Consider the following 13,356-nt stretch of genomic DNA (forward strand, 5'->3'; position numbering starts at 1 on the left):
CTTTGGACATTGAGGAGAAGCTGCATTGTAGCTACCGCCCTGAAGCATCAGGATTAGTGGAACAGATGAATGGTACCTTGAAGTCGAGAATGGCAAAAATGTGCGCAGCTACCAATATGAAGTGGCCAGATGCATTGCCCTTAGTACTGATGTCAATGAGAAACACACCTGATAAGAAGACAGGACTATCTCCCCATGAGATATTGATGGGTAGAGCTATGAGGTTGCCCGCAGTACCTGCAATTGCTCTTGTGAATATCACGGATGATATGGTGTTGGACTACTGCAAGGGTCTGGCTGATGTGGTACGCTCTTTTTCTCACCAGGTGGAGGCTAATACATTGCCACCGATCAGTGATCCAGGTCACACCCTGCAAGCCGGTGACTGTGTGGTTGTCAAGAAGCACATGAGGAAGTCGTGTTTGGAGCCGCGTTGGAAGGGGCCATATCAAGCAATACTGACAACAACCACTGCTGTGAAATGTGCAGGCGTTCCAAACTGGATCCATGCCAGTCACACAAAGAAGGTGACATGTCCGACTGATGAGGAACTTGAAGTTTCTGACTCAGCAATGCCAGAGAAGGAAGTCTCAGGGCAGGAGAATATTCAAAGGGGAACTGAGACTGTAGGAGAGCCCACTGAGGACGGCTTAGTCCCTCAAACAGTAAGCGGATTTGAGAGAGGTGACAATGAGCCTATCTCAGAAGAGGCAGCAGGAGAACTAACTCCCAGAAGCAGACGGATACGGGTTAGAACTTGAGCCCATTACAGAACCTGAAGAAGAGGGAGAAAGAGATCAAAGTACATCAACTCCTCCTGAGCCAGTTGCAGGTCCATCAAGAGAAAACACCATAGTACAAGAGGAATGTGCTGTTCAGCGTACTGAAAAGCCAATCAGGAAGAAAACGCATAAAGGTGATAACTGGCCAAAGAAACACGCTGCAAGAGAAAAGGTCGTTCCAGATGAAACAATAGAAGAAGAAACTGATACAACCAGAAGGGAGGATCTAAGTGAAGGAGAGTTGCAAAGTGAACGCAGACTGAAAAGAGAAAGTGTCACAAACAGAAGGTACACAGGTCCTGAATGGGCATATGCAACAACATCTGAATGGCAACAAGAATTCTTAGCGTTTTGTTTTGATCGAGAGGTACCAGAACAATATTATGGCACCTGAAATCAATCAGAGAAAGAGACTGTGTTGAAATTGAAATAAAGCTGAAAAGCTGAGAAAAGAGACTGAAAAATTACTGAATGTGACATTGATAACCTCAATTGACAATGAAACCTGATTAGGACAAGCTGCTAACCTGATTTGACAAAAGGGTCCTGGGGTGAGTGAAACGCTGCAAATATTCGCAGAAAGAAAGAGAGACTTTGAAAAAATGAAAAAATGAAAAAAAAGAGCTTTAAATCGTCCTGAAGTTGATTGTTTGTCTTGTGTTTTCTGCTATTTGATTCTTTACAGATCATGGCTTACACTAGAAGTAGTAGCAAGAAGGGTAAAGTGTGTGGTTGGTTGAGTATTATATTAGGTATTGTGTGTGCAATAATAATTATAGGTGTGATTGTGGGAATGCATTGGTTAGATAAAAAGGTGACTAACAATGCTTCAAAACCTTGACTGCCACACTAACACCGTGGGAAAAGTTTGAGCAAGACACAAAACACTTGCATGAGGGAACTAATTCAAAGGGGAAACTTTCTACTAATGTTTTCTATCACTTGCTGAATGAATATGTTGATACTATGGATGCGAGGAACTGTGATGTGTGCACAAAGATTCCTTCATCAGTACAAGAAGGGGTCACTTACCATAGCCTGCCACTAACATACGGCATAAGCTGTAGTTTGCTGCTAACAAGATTTTATGACCAGGAACATGTGCAATATTTGTATTCAAATCTAGATGTAGTGTTTTCCTTTGTGCCTGTGATCGAGTTTTTGAACAAGATAGCTAAAGAGCATAGTATAAAATTAGTTAGGGGCTTCTTTGAACCAACACTAACCTTTGGCACAGCTTATGCGCATCGCAATATTTTGACCTGTCTATTAACACCTGTAGAGAAGAGCTTTTTAGATACACTGATGATAGACACAAAGCATTGAAAGAAAGACTAGAAAAGGGGTTAGAAAAACGCAATTATGCAAATGATTATGCTTACACCGCAATAAAGACGCAGGGCAAATTAGCTATAGATGCATTACATGTAGGAAGGCTTTGTATATACTGTATAGGCCGAAATCTGATCATGACACTTTATTTGTGGGAACGAGTGAATGCAGGCATGTGTTTTTGTTTCAGAGTAAATGGACATTCATGTTAAATGGATAGGATCCAGCGATCCCTGGGATCTATTATATATGTGGGCTTAATGCTTATTACCGTCTCCCTAAGGGATGGTAAGCGATGGTATGGGACATGTTATTTGGGGATAGTTTTCCCAAAGATTTACCAGATTGACAACTTAAAACAGATACCGAAGATGTCTGAATTACAACATGCTAGACAAAAACGAGAGACAGCGGCTGTTGTCGTTGGTGACATATTTGGAGCCATAATTCCTTCAGTAGGGGTTATTTTAAACTCCGTAAAGATTCAAACGTTGTCTACTATTGTGGATAACATGCTGACAAATTTCATAGGGGCCACACTCCTGATGGATACTGAACTTCCTGCGGAAAGAGACATGACTCTTCAAAATCGGCTTGCTTTAGACATCCTTTCAGCAAAGAGCGGCAGAGTCTGTAAGATGCTCAACGAGCGTCATTGCTGCTCTTATATTCCTGATAACAGTAAAAAGATTAGAGGTATGCTTACTAACCTAACTAGAGATAGTGCAGATTTGAAGGAATTGAAGGAACCTGGAGTTTGGGAGAAAGTTGGGAAAGGAATTGCCAGAGTAGGGAGCTGGTTTAGTAATATTTGGAACGGGGTTCTTGCAAAAATATTAGGGGGTGTATTAATTGTCCTGATCTGTTTATTGGGTTTATGGGGAGCATGCAAAATCAGTGAAAGAATTAGAAGAAATTGGACAAAACGAAGCAAAAGAAATGAAGAAAATGAAAGGGAGAAAATGTTTAATGAAATCTGGGAAAGTTCACACAAGGGGCAAGATGTTGAAATGCGCATTATGCGCAAAGTGAAAAATTAAAAGTGAAAGGTTGAAAGGGAAAGGTTTGTGTGATGACTAGAGTCATCAGAGGAGGGACTGAGAGAGCATAGCTTATATAATTTATATTAACATGAAATGTTTTGAACTAATGTGTAATAAGGTCGCATAAAGACTGTATTAATATGTTTTGCTAAAACGTGCATTTGAAATGTGATCATGGGGCGTGGCCGCCAATGTATATGGGGACTAATGAAAATAACTAATGTTTATGAAATATTTGCATTTAAATAGTTTATACTATCTAACGTGCAGTGTGCTGACTTGCAAAAGGACATGAACTCTTGTTTTCTTCAAATTAGGAGCTGAATGTAACTATAGTAGATCCGTTCTCATGAAATTCATATTGCTTGTAGAAATGTATTAGCTAAAATTGCAACAGTGTAGATTAGTATAATGTACAAGGTCGTCCAAACCGGTACAGACAATGGAGCTACTGACCGAAGATGTGCAAAGAATTACAGAAGGATGAAATCATACCGGATGTTCTATCTCTGAAGACGTCAATCATATGGACCAATAAAATGCTTGAGAACTAATGCGGGGTGAAAGATTTACTGACAAAATCTGTTTTTAATTGGCTAAAGATAGTGGGGTGCAACATTTGTCGAATCAAGTTTTAGGGGAATGTACAACGGAAAAGGGAAAAAAACCTATGACACGGGGAGCCATAGAGATTGGTTAGGGAAATGCTATTGATTTGATCCAGAAACTTTGTCACTCTATTTGGTGATTTATTGGTTTTACTTAAACCACCCTCTTCATTAGTATGTCCATTTTACACTTTACCTCCTTATGAAGGAAGTGCCCCTTTTTTTCCCTGGACTGATTCACTGACTGATGCTGAATCAACTGCTGTCCTGAATATGAAGACTGAACCTGGGTGCTGACCCAAACCTTGGAGGGTAACTATGACAATTAAATTGTGATTTGTCTATTTGCTTTTCCTTTCTAGGTTCCAACTGCTTACTTTTGACAGAGACCATAGCTAGACATTTTCCAAATTGGTGTTCAAAATAGTTTGGCATGAAGCCCAACATGCTAATGCTAATCAGTGGTTAGGACAGGGGTTCACTATACCGACGCAAATAGACAAATGACTGAATCTATGCTTTGTTGAACTGACGAGTTAATGACACTCTGCTGAAGTTGATTTATGTTGACGCTGTGTTATGTTCTAATAATTGCGTTCCTTGGTTTGATGAAGTCTTATTCTAGATGCCAAATTATGACTATGATATTGAGTGTTTTGTTTCTGAAATTAACACATTTGCTCATAGAATTGTAATCAATAGGGAATGAATCTCATAACATTCTACTAAACTGGTGTGGTTATTCATGACTGCAAGGTCATGGTGGTGTCTTGAGTTTGATTAATGTCTTTGACTAAAGTGAAATGCGTTATTGTGATAAATATTGATGACATCATTGAAGTATTGATTGACATGTTGGTTAGCTATCTCGTCCTAAGGTGTCTCTCAACAGGGTCAAAAGATGAATTGGCTTAAAACGAGTCCCGATGTGTTATAAATTATCATAAAGGGGCGCGTTAATAGTTTTGGTAGCAGAGCAACGGTTTAGGCCCTTTGGAGCCCTAGGACGGAGAATTACTGTTTAAATTGTTTTTCTGAGATAATGCAAATTGGAGGTATGATGTTTTTCTAAATTCCCCATGACTTTCCCGGGATCTCGGAGTCTGCCTAAGTGCGTTGGGAATGTTCTTGGCATTTTAGCATGTGTGGTATAGAATTTGCGCTTGCTTAGCTTATGCATTTTTCAGGTGATTTGTGGAGTTATGTGTGTTTAATCCAGGTAATGTTGTTTTAGGAGGAGTGGGTGTACTCTGAAGTATGAGAGTAGGGAAGTTGGCGTACTTCATATGAGTGTGGCGCTTTGTGCTAAAAAATTATCCACGTGGTTGGTAATGTACGGGCCTGGCGTGGTCTAAGGCTCCGGAGTATATTGACAAGTGTAGGAGACACTTGGGTTTATGTCGTAATTTGTGCGGTTTAATATGTCAATCGGGCGTGGTTGACAAGTCGAGTTTGAATCAAATTGTGAGTATGAAATCTTCGATGGAGATTTGGCAAGTTTTATAGTGCACTAGAACAAACCATTGACAAGTCGAGAGTAGGATTTGCGGGTCGAATTCTGCTTGTGTATGTAGGAACTGAGAAGGAAAGAGTAGCGGCCGAGGCTTCAAGTGAAATCTCTGTAAAGTTCTGAAGCGATTGTATACCCTTCCTGTAGTAAACCGACAAATTTGAGTTGTTGTTGTTGTAAAAGGTGCTCGCATTAGTTTTGCATTAGTTTTGTGTGAATCCAGTGAGAGGAGGTCAAGCCGCAAGACTTTGTCGGCTGCAGTGTGTGAGTGTGACGTCAGTGGTGCAACCCTGGGATAGGTCAGTTGCGGAGAGGGGTTGCGCACGGATTGGCAGCCGTCGGTGAGAGGCAATAGGTTGAGAAGAGGTGGGTGAAGAGTGTCCTGGGAATTAAAGTCACTTCCTGATTAAATACAAAACAAAAGAAAAGACACAAAGATGAATTTTATCAAAGCTTTTAGGAGCGCTCTGAAAGGAGACGCATACATTATGGCAAGTGAGGGGGAGCCAACACCACCTGAGGTTATTCCAGCTTACATAGTAATGGAAGAAAAGGGAGTCGCGCCTTCCTATGGATGAAACAGTGGCGCAAGCTAACAGAGAAGGAGAGATGTTTGGCGTTTCCGGAACACGGAACGTTCAATACGAGAATTTTAGAGAATTTGAGGTGGAAGCCACCTCCGAGGCCAGCTCAGTATGAGGCATTAGCAGTCTGGGATTTAATGGCCATACAACAAAGACAGCAGAAATTTGAGAGGAGAATGAAGAGGGCAGAAAAGACTTTAGCCAAGGCTAGGTAAGACAATGAGAGCAAAATGTGGAGAAGGGGAATAGTTGACGGACTCAAGTTGTTTCCAGCAATAACACAAGAAGACGAGACACAGGGTAAGAAAGCCACCTGTAAGGCAGACAAGGGCTCTAATAAACCTAAAGAGACTAAGAGGTCTTGGGTAGACAAAGATGATTCAGATGATGAAGAGTTTCTTAATCAATTGTTGCATGATTGCCCGCCGCGTTATGCAGTAGATGACAATGCCCCAAGTACTAGTACGGGTCCTGGGAACCAAACGCAGGAAAAGGGAGTTACTTACTTACTTTTGACAGAGACCATAGCTAGACATTTTCCAAATTGGTGTTCAAAATAGTTTGGTATGAAGCCCAACATGCTAATGCTAATCAGTGGTTAGGACAGGGGTTCACTATACCGACGCAAATAGACAAATGACTGAATCTATGCTTTGTTGAACTGACACGTTAATGACACTCTGCTGAAGTTGATTTATGTTGATGCTGTGTTATGTTCTAATAATTGCGTTCCTTGCTTTGATGAAGTCTTATTATAGTTGCGAAATTATGACTATGATATTGAGTGTTTTGTTTCTGAAATTAACACATTTGCTCTTAGAATTGTAATCAATAGTGAATAAATCTCATAACATTCTACTAAACTGGTGTGGTTATTCATGGCTGCAAGGTCATGTTGGTGTCTTGAGTTTGATTAATGTCTTTGACTAAAGTGAAATGTGTTATTGTGATAAATATTGATGACATCATTGAAGTATTGATTGACATGTTGATTAGCTATCTCGTCCTAAGGTGTCTCTTAACAGGGTCAAAAGATTCATTGGCCTAAAACGAGTCCTAATGTGTTATAAATTATCATAAAGGGACACGTTAACAGTTCCACTGAGTAACTAACAGTTCTAGGTTTCCAGGCCTACTTCAGGAAATCCTTTATGAATTGACAATTTTGACAATACAGAGACACTTGGGCATACACTGTTGAAAATGAGAAAATCCCATTGAATTCATGAAATTGATGTTTTCAACTATTTATTTCTCCAGGGAAAAAAACATACTTTGCCACTGAAAGTCCTTTTCCTCTATGGTTCTACAGTTTTGAAGGTAATCCACCACTATTTACTCCAGCCTTTGCCAGGAGTAAACTTCTTACATATTATGAGGGTCATTCCAACCCTGGTGGTAAAAGCCGCTTAGCGCTGTCAGAAGACCGCCAACATACCACCGCGGCCGCGGTAAACCGCCACGGTCATTCTGACCCACAACAGGCAATCCGCCAAAATACAGACATCCACAAAAGTCCGCCACACCAAAGACCAGAGAGAAACTGGCGATGACCAAACCTCCACCGTCACGCCAACAGAAATACGCCCACACTATCACAACACACGAATCCATGCGGCAGTCTTTCAACCGCGGTATTCTATTGGCGGTACACACCGCCGCGCTCAAAATACACGCACACTTACAAAACACAGCCACATTGGACAATTCGAAACACACACACCTGATACACATACACACACCACACACACCCAGCAATATTACCACGCACTTCACACAACACACCAATACACATCACCACACTTAGCACCACACAATCCACCCCACACATCACCCACACCACCCCATGGCACCGCAAAGACACCCCAGGTTTTCTGAGGATGAACTCAGGGTCATGGTGGAGGAAATTGTACGGGTAGAGCCACAGCTCTTCGGGACACAGGTGCAGCACACCACCATTGCCAGGAAGATGGAGCTATGGAGCAGAATAGTCGACAGGGTCAACGCTGTGGGACAGCACCCAAGAAATAGGGACGACATCAGGAAGCAGTGGAACGACCTACGGGGGAAGGTGCGTTCAATGGTATCCAGGCACAACATCGCGGTGCAGCGGACTGGCGGCGGACCCCCACCTCCTCCCCCAGAATTTACAACATGGGAGGAGCAGATCTTGGCGATCCTGCATCCTGAGGGCCTCGCAGGAGTATCTGGAGGAATGGACTCTGGTAAGTCTCATCTTCACTACTTAATCCCCCCACCCCACCAGCATGCCAACTCATACCCCCACCCTCACCCTCACCCCCATCACACTTACTCCTTGTAAATGTCTCACCATCACAACCCACCCATCCCAACCCCAAGCCCTGCATGCGACCACAAAGCATGGACACCCATCACCAAAGCATGCCTACTGCACATCCCCATCCCCCCCCCAAACCACCGTCACAAAAGCCCCCACACAGGAATGCCAGCACTGGGGTACACGGGCACCCACCCATTGCACGCTATGGCACACACAGATGCAATAACCATCCATTTATACCCCTGCAGGGCCCGAACGCCACGTCACCGCGCAGGAGGGTCCATTAATGTCCACTCCACCCCCAGAAGAGGCCCACAGTGATGACAGCACCTCTGTCGACCTGAATCTAGATGACCAGCCCAGCCCATTGGGGACCTCAGGACAGTCGGTTCCCCTCAGACAGCCACAGGCCACAGCAGACCTTCCCCCCTCTGGGAACACCAGCACAGCACCCACCCAGCGGGCCCATCCCTCTGTCCCCAGGACACGTCAATCAGCGGTGTGTCCACCACTACAGGGCACCCAGGTTAACCCACCACCCCAACAACAACAGGGACCTGGGGGCAGTGGTAGTGGGCACATGGTCCAGGGGACAGAGGCCCCGGGAAACAGGGGAACTGGTAGGGCTGCAGTGCGACAGGGGGGGGACAGGCCCAGGGAACCCACTCTCCACGAGGCCCTCTCCTCCATCATGGGAGCCTACCATCATTCCCAGGAGACGATGGCGACGGTCCTGGCCAGGTTTCAGGAGATCCAGCTCCTGCAGGAGGAACAGTATTTGGAGTTCAGGGAGGAACTATGAACCATCAGTTGCACCCTGGGCACCATTGTAGGGGCTCTGAATCAGGTAGTCACCACATTGCGGGACACTGTGGCACCACAAAGGGCCCCTGACACTAGCATGGACCAAGAACTGCCTACCACCTCTGCCGGCGCTAGTGGACAGGAGGCCCCGCCACAGGACCAACAGGCCACCAGCACCCCACCCCCTACAGAAGGAGAACCACCCCGCAAGCGGGCCCTGAGATCCAGGAAGAAGACAGAGTAAGATGCCAAGACCCCCGCCAGGAAAGGACACCTCCCTGATTGTCATCCCGCTGTCCCACATTGTCACCCTGTCCATCCTTAAACTGCCCCTGCTCCACTTCCCACAGCCATTTGGACAATGCAACTGTTAAACAAATATTCTGGACTCTGCCATGGACAATCCTCCACCATCACCCCTCACCGATTTGCAACCACCCACCAATATAGAGCACTGTAATAAACATAGTTATTGCACACAACAATCAGGAGTCTGGCTGTGATTTTATACAAATGTATTAGACATTACCGTGCCAAAATGCTTATTTACATTGTGATGCCAACATACCACCGTCACACAGCTGTAGTACATGGGGAAACAAAGCAGATATCACGCAGTGGGGCCCACATCTCTGAAATCGGAAGGGAAAGTCACAACTCAGTTACCATACACTGGGGGAAAAGGACAGACAGTAGAGAGGTAGTAGTGTTTAAGTATATGTGATATGCCGGTGTGTATTCTTACCTGTGTGTCATTGAAAATACTGCTGTATTACTGTGTTCCTGTTGTCTATGTCGTCTTCTTCGGCTTCCTCGTCTTCACTCTCCACAGGCTCCACAGCTGCTACAACACCACCATCTGGACCATCCTCCTGCAGAAAAGGCACCTGTCGTCGCAAAGCCAGGTTGTGAAGCATACAGCAGGCCACGATGATCTGGCACACCTTCTTTGGTGAGTAGAATAGGGATCCACCTGTCATATGGAGGCAGCGGAACCTGGCCTTCAGGAGGCCGAAGGTCCGCTCGATCACCCTCCTAGTTTGCCCATGGGCCTCATTGTACCGTTCCTCTGCCCTTGTCCTGGGATTCCTCACTGGGTTCAGTAGCCATGACAGGTTGGGGTAACCAGAGTCACCAATTAGCCACACACGGTGCCTCTGGAGTTGACCCATCACGTAAGGGATGCTGCTATTCTGCATGATGTACGCATCATGCACTGAGCCAGGGAACTTGGCATTAACATGGGAGATGTACTGGTCTGCCAAACACACCATCTGTACATTCATCGAATGATAACTCTTCCTGTTTCTGTACACCTGTGAACCAAAGCTACATGGGTCCCATCAATGGCACCTATGATGTTGGGGATATGTCCAAGGGCATAGAAATCACCCTTCACTGTAGGCAAATCCCCCACCTCAGGGAAAATGATGTAGCTGCGCATGTGTTTCAGCAGGGCAGACAACATTCTGGACAACACCTTGGAAAACATAGACTGGGACATCCCTGATGATATGGCCACTGTTGTTTGAAATGACCCACTTGCAAAGAAATGGAGCACTGACAGCACCTGCACTTGAGGGGGGATCCCTGTGGGTTGGCGGATTGGTGACATCAGGTCTGGCTCCAGCTGGGCACACAGTTCATGAATAGTGGCTCGGTCAAGTCTGTATGTCAGTATGACATGTCTTTCCTCCATTGTCGACAGGTCCACCAGCGGTCTGTACACAGGAAGATTCCGCCATCTCCTCGCATGTCCCAGCGGACGGTGCCTATGAAGGACAACAGCGAGCACGGAGTCAATCAACCCACAGGTACATAACCACAGCTTGCACATAACACGATTCTCAATCCATTGAATGGTTTGTATGAGTTTTGATGCAAGGCCTAGGTATGTGTGACGCAGTAGAAAGTAAGCCATGTGGGCCCCTGAAATGGCGGCTGCCTGACCTGTGAAGTGCGACAATGGGATGTGAGGTAACAGCGCTGGCGTGGCACACCGTGGCGGTAGGTGGTCGAAGACCGCGGCGCTAAGCAGCATTGGTTAACGTTGGACCCTATGGGTCTCAGGAGCCAATGACGATGTGCGCCGGCGGTCGCGGTACGCACCGCCGCAGTACGCACTGCCGCGGGCGTGGCCGCCATTTTATATCTGCTTAATCACTCGATACCTGATCTTCGACAGGAGAGGACCTACACTGCAAGTGCTGCTGTAACCTCGGTCTGGAAGAGACAATGGCTCATGCGACTGGAGAAAGGGCCCCTGCCTTCACTGCTCAGGAATTGGAGAAACTTGTGGATGGGGTCCTCCCCCAGTATGCGCTACTCTACGGTCCTCCAGACCAACAGGTAAGTACACTGGGACCATGCTTTGTGGGCAATGCCTGTGTTGAGTGGGGTGGATGAAAGATGGTGGGGAGGGGAGCGATTTAGGCATGCATCAAACGACGGTGAGAGCATGTGCCACATGGCAAGGGTAGGGATGGGGGGCCACTCACATTGAGCGTGCAGAAGGTGAAGAATATTTTTCTCCCCCTGTACATTTCACATAGGTCAGCGCCCACCAGAAGATCGATATTTGGCGTGCCATCGCCAAGGACGTCCGGACCCTGGGGGTCCACCACAGACGGGGCACCCACTGCCGGAAGAGATGGGAGGACATCCGCCGCTGGAGCAGGAAGACGGCGGAGGCTCAGCTGGGGATGGCCTCCCAACGTGGGAGGGGTGCCAGTCGGACTTTGACCCCCCTGATGTCACAGATCCTGGCGGTGGCCTACCCCGATTTGGATGGGCGCGTGAGGACATCACAGCAGACACAAGGGGGTGAGTACACTCTCATCCTGGTGACTTTGCGCGCAGTGGAGGTGTCTGGGTGGGGGAGGAGGGCTGTGGGTATCCCTAGGCCAGGGCGATTTCTGTAGGCTAGGCCCCTCCATAGGGCAGGGCCCTGTGCCCCCGCTCCCCACCTCTGTAGGGTGCCAAGTACAGCTATTCATGGCCCTGTGTCATCTATGTGTGCAGATGTCGTCCATAGGCTTGTAGGCCATGTCCCACGGATTGAGTAGTCGACCCAAAGTGCGCGGCGTAGTGCAGGGGGCTTCTGTGTCTGTCCTGTCCGCCAACGGTGTCGCCAATGCATGCACTCAACATGTCTTTATTTTCTCCCCCCCCCTTTTTTGTGGTCTTCCTGTTCATGTGTGCATTAGCATCATCAGGCGGAGGAGCAGTGGCATCGGAGCACGCACCGCAACAACAGGTACAGCCGCCACCCAGCGCACCAGCTCCGCCTTCCCAGCAGCCCCTCAGCGTTTGCCCCGTACCCGCTCACCCAGGAAGGTGGGCATCTCCTTCGCCCCAGGCACCTCAGGCCCTGCCCCAGTCACCCCTGCTGCCCTCAGTGAGGAGATCATCGACCTCCTGAGGACGCTCACTGTTGGGCAGTCTACCATTTTGAATGCCATCCAGGGTGTTGAAAGAGAGGTGCACCAGAGTAATGCATACCTGGAGGGCATTCATTCTGGTCAGGCTGCCCTTCAGCGATTGTTCCAGACTCTGGCCTCAGCACTGATGGCAGCCATTGTCCCTGTCTCTAGCCTCCCCCCTCCAACTTCCTCCACCCATACCGTATCACCTGTACCTCTGCCTATCCCAGACACACCATCAGACCAGCCTGCACACACCTCAACACCCAAGGGAAGCTCAGCCAGACATAAGCACCACACATCACACAGGCATTTACACAAGCAACATCCACATACAGACATACCAACACCCACTGCCTCCACTGTGCCCCCCTCCTCCCTCCCTGTCACGTCTCCACTCACACCTGCATGCACAACATCTTCAGCCACTACGTCCATCACCAGCACACACACCAGCACCTCCAGCACACGTGTACTCACCACCCCCACTACCATTTACATGTCCCCTGTGTCCTCTGCTAGTGTGTCTGTGACCCCCTCTTCCAAGATACACAAACGCAGGCAGCCACCCACCCAACAGCCACCCACCTCACGACAGCCTCCAGCCCAAGCACCTGCACCCAAAGACACCAGACTTAAAACTCCTACAACCACAAGCTCTTCCTCCACTCCCATACCCACTACACCTACCCGTCCCACTGCTCCTAAAAAGCTTTTCCTGTCCAAACTCAACCTCTTTCCTCCAAGTCCCCCACCCCGTCCATGTCATAGGACTACAGTCAGCACCTCAGCCACGACAAAACCGGCCCCTGTCATCACAGTCTGCCATGGACTGTGGAGTGCCCCACCCTCCAGGGCAGCCAGTTCGGTATGAAGCCAAGGCACGGGTAGCCCACCCCCAGAGAAACATCCCAAGATAGGCAGTGCCCGGCGCGAGAGGGTGAAAACACCAGGGACTAAAACCCCTAC

The sequence above is a fragment of the Pleurodeles waltl genome, chromosome 2_2, assembly GCF_031143425.1.
Source record: "Pleurodeles waltl isolate 20211129_DDA chromosome 2_2, aPleWal1.hap1.20221129, whole genome shotgun sequence".
Lineage (NCBI taxonomy): Eukaryota > Metazoa > Chordata > Amphibia > Caudata > Salamandridae > Pleurodeles > Pleurodeles waltl.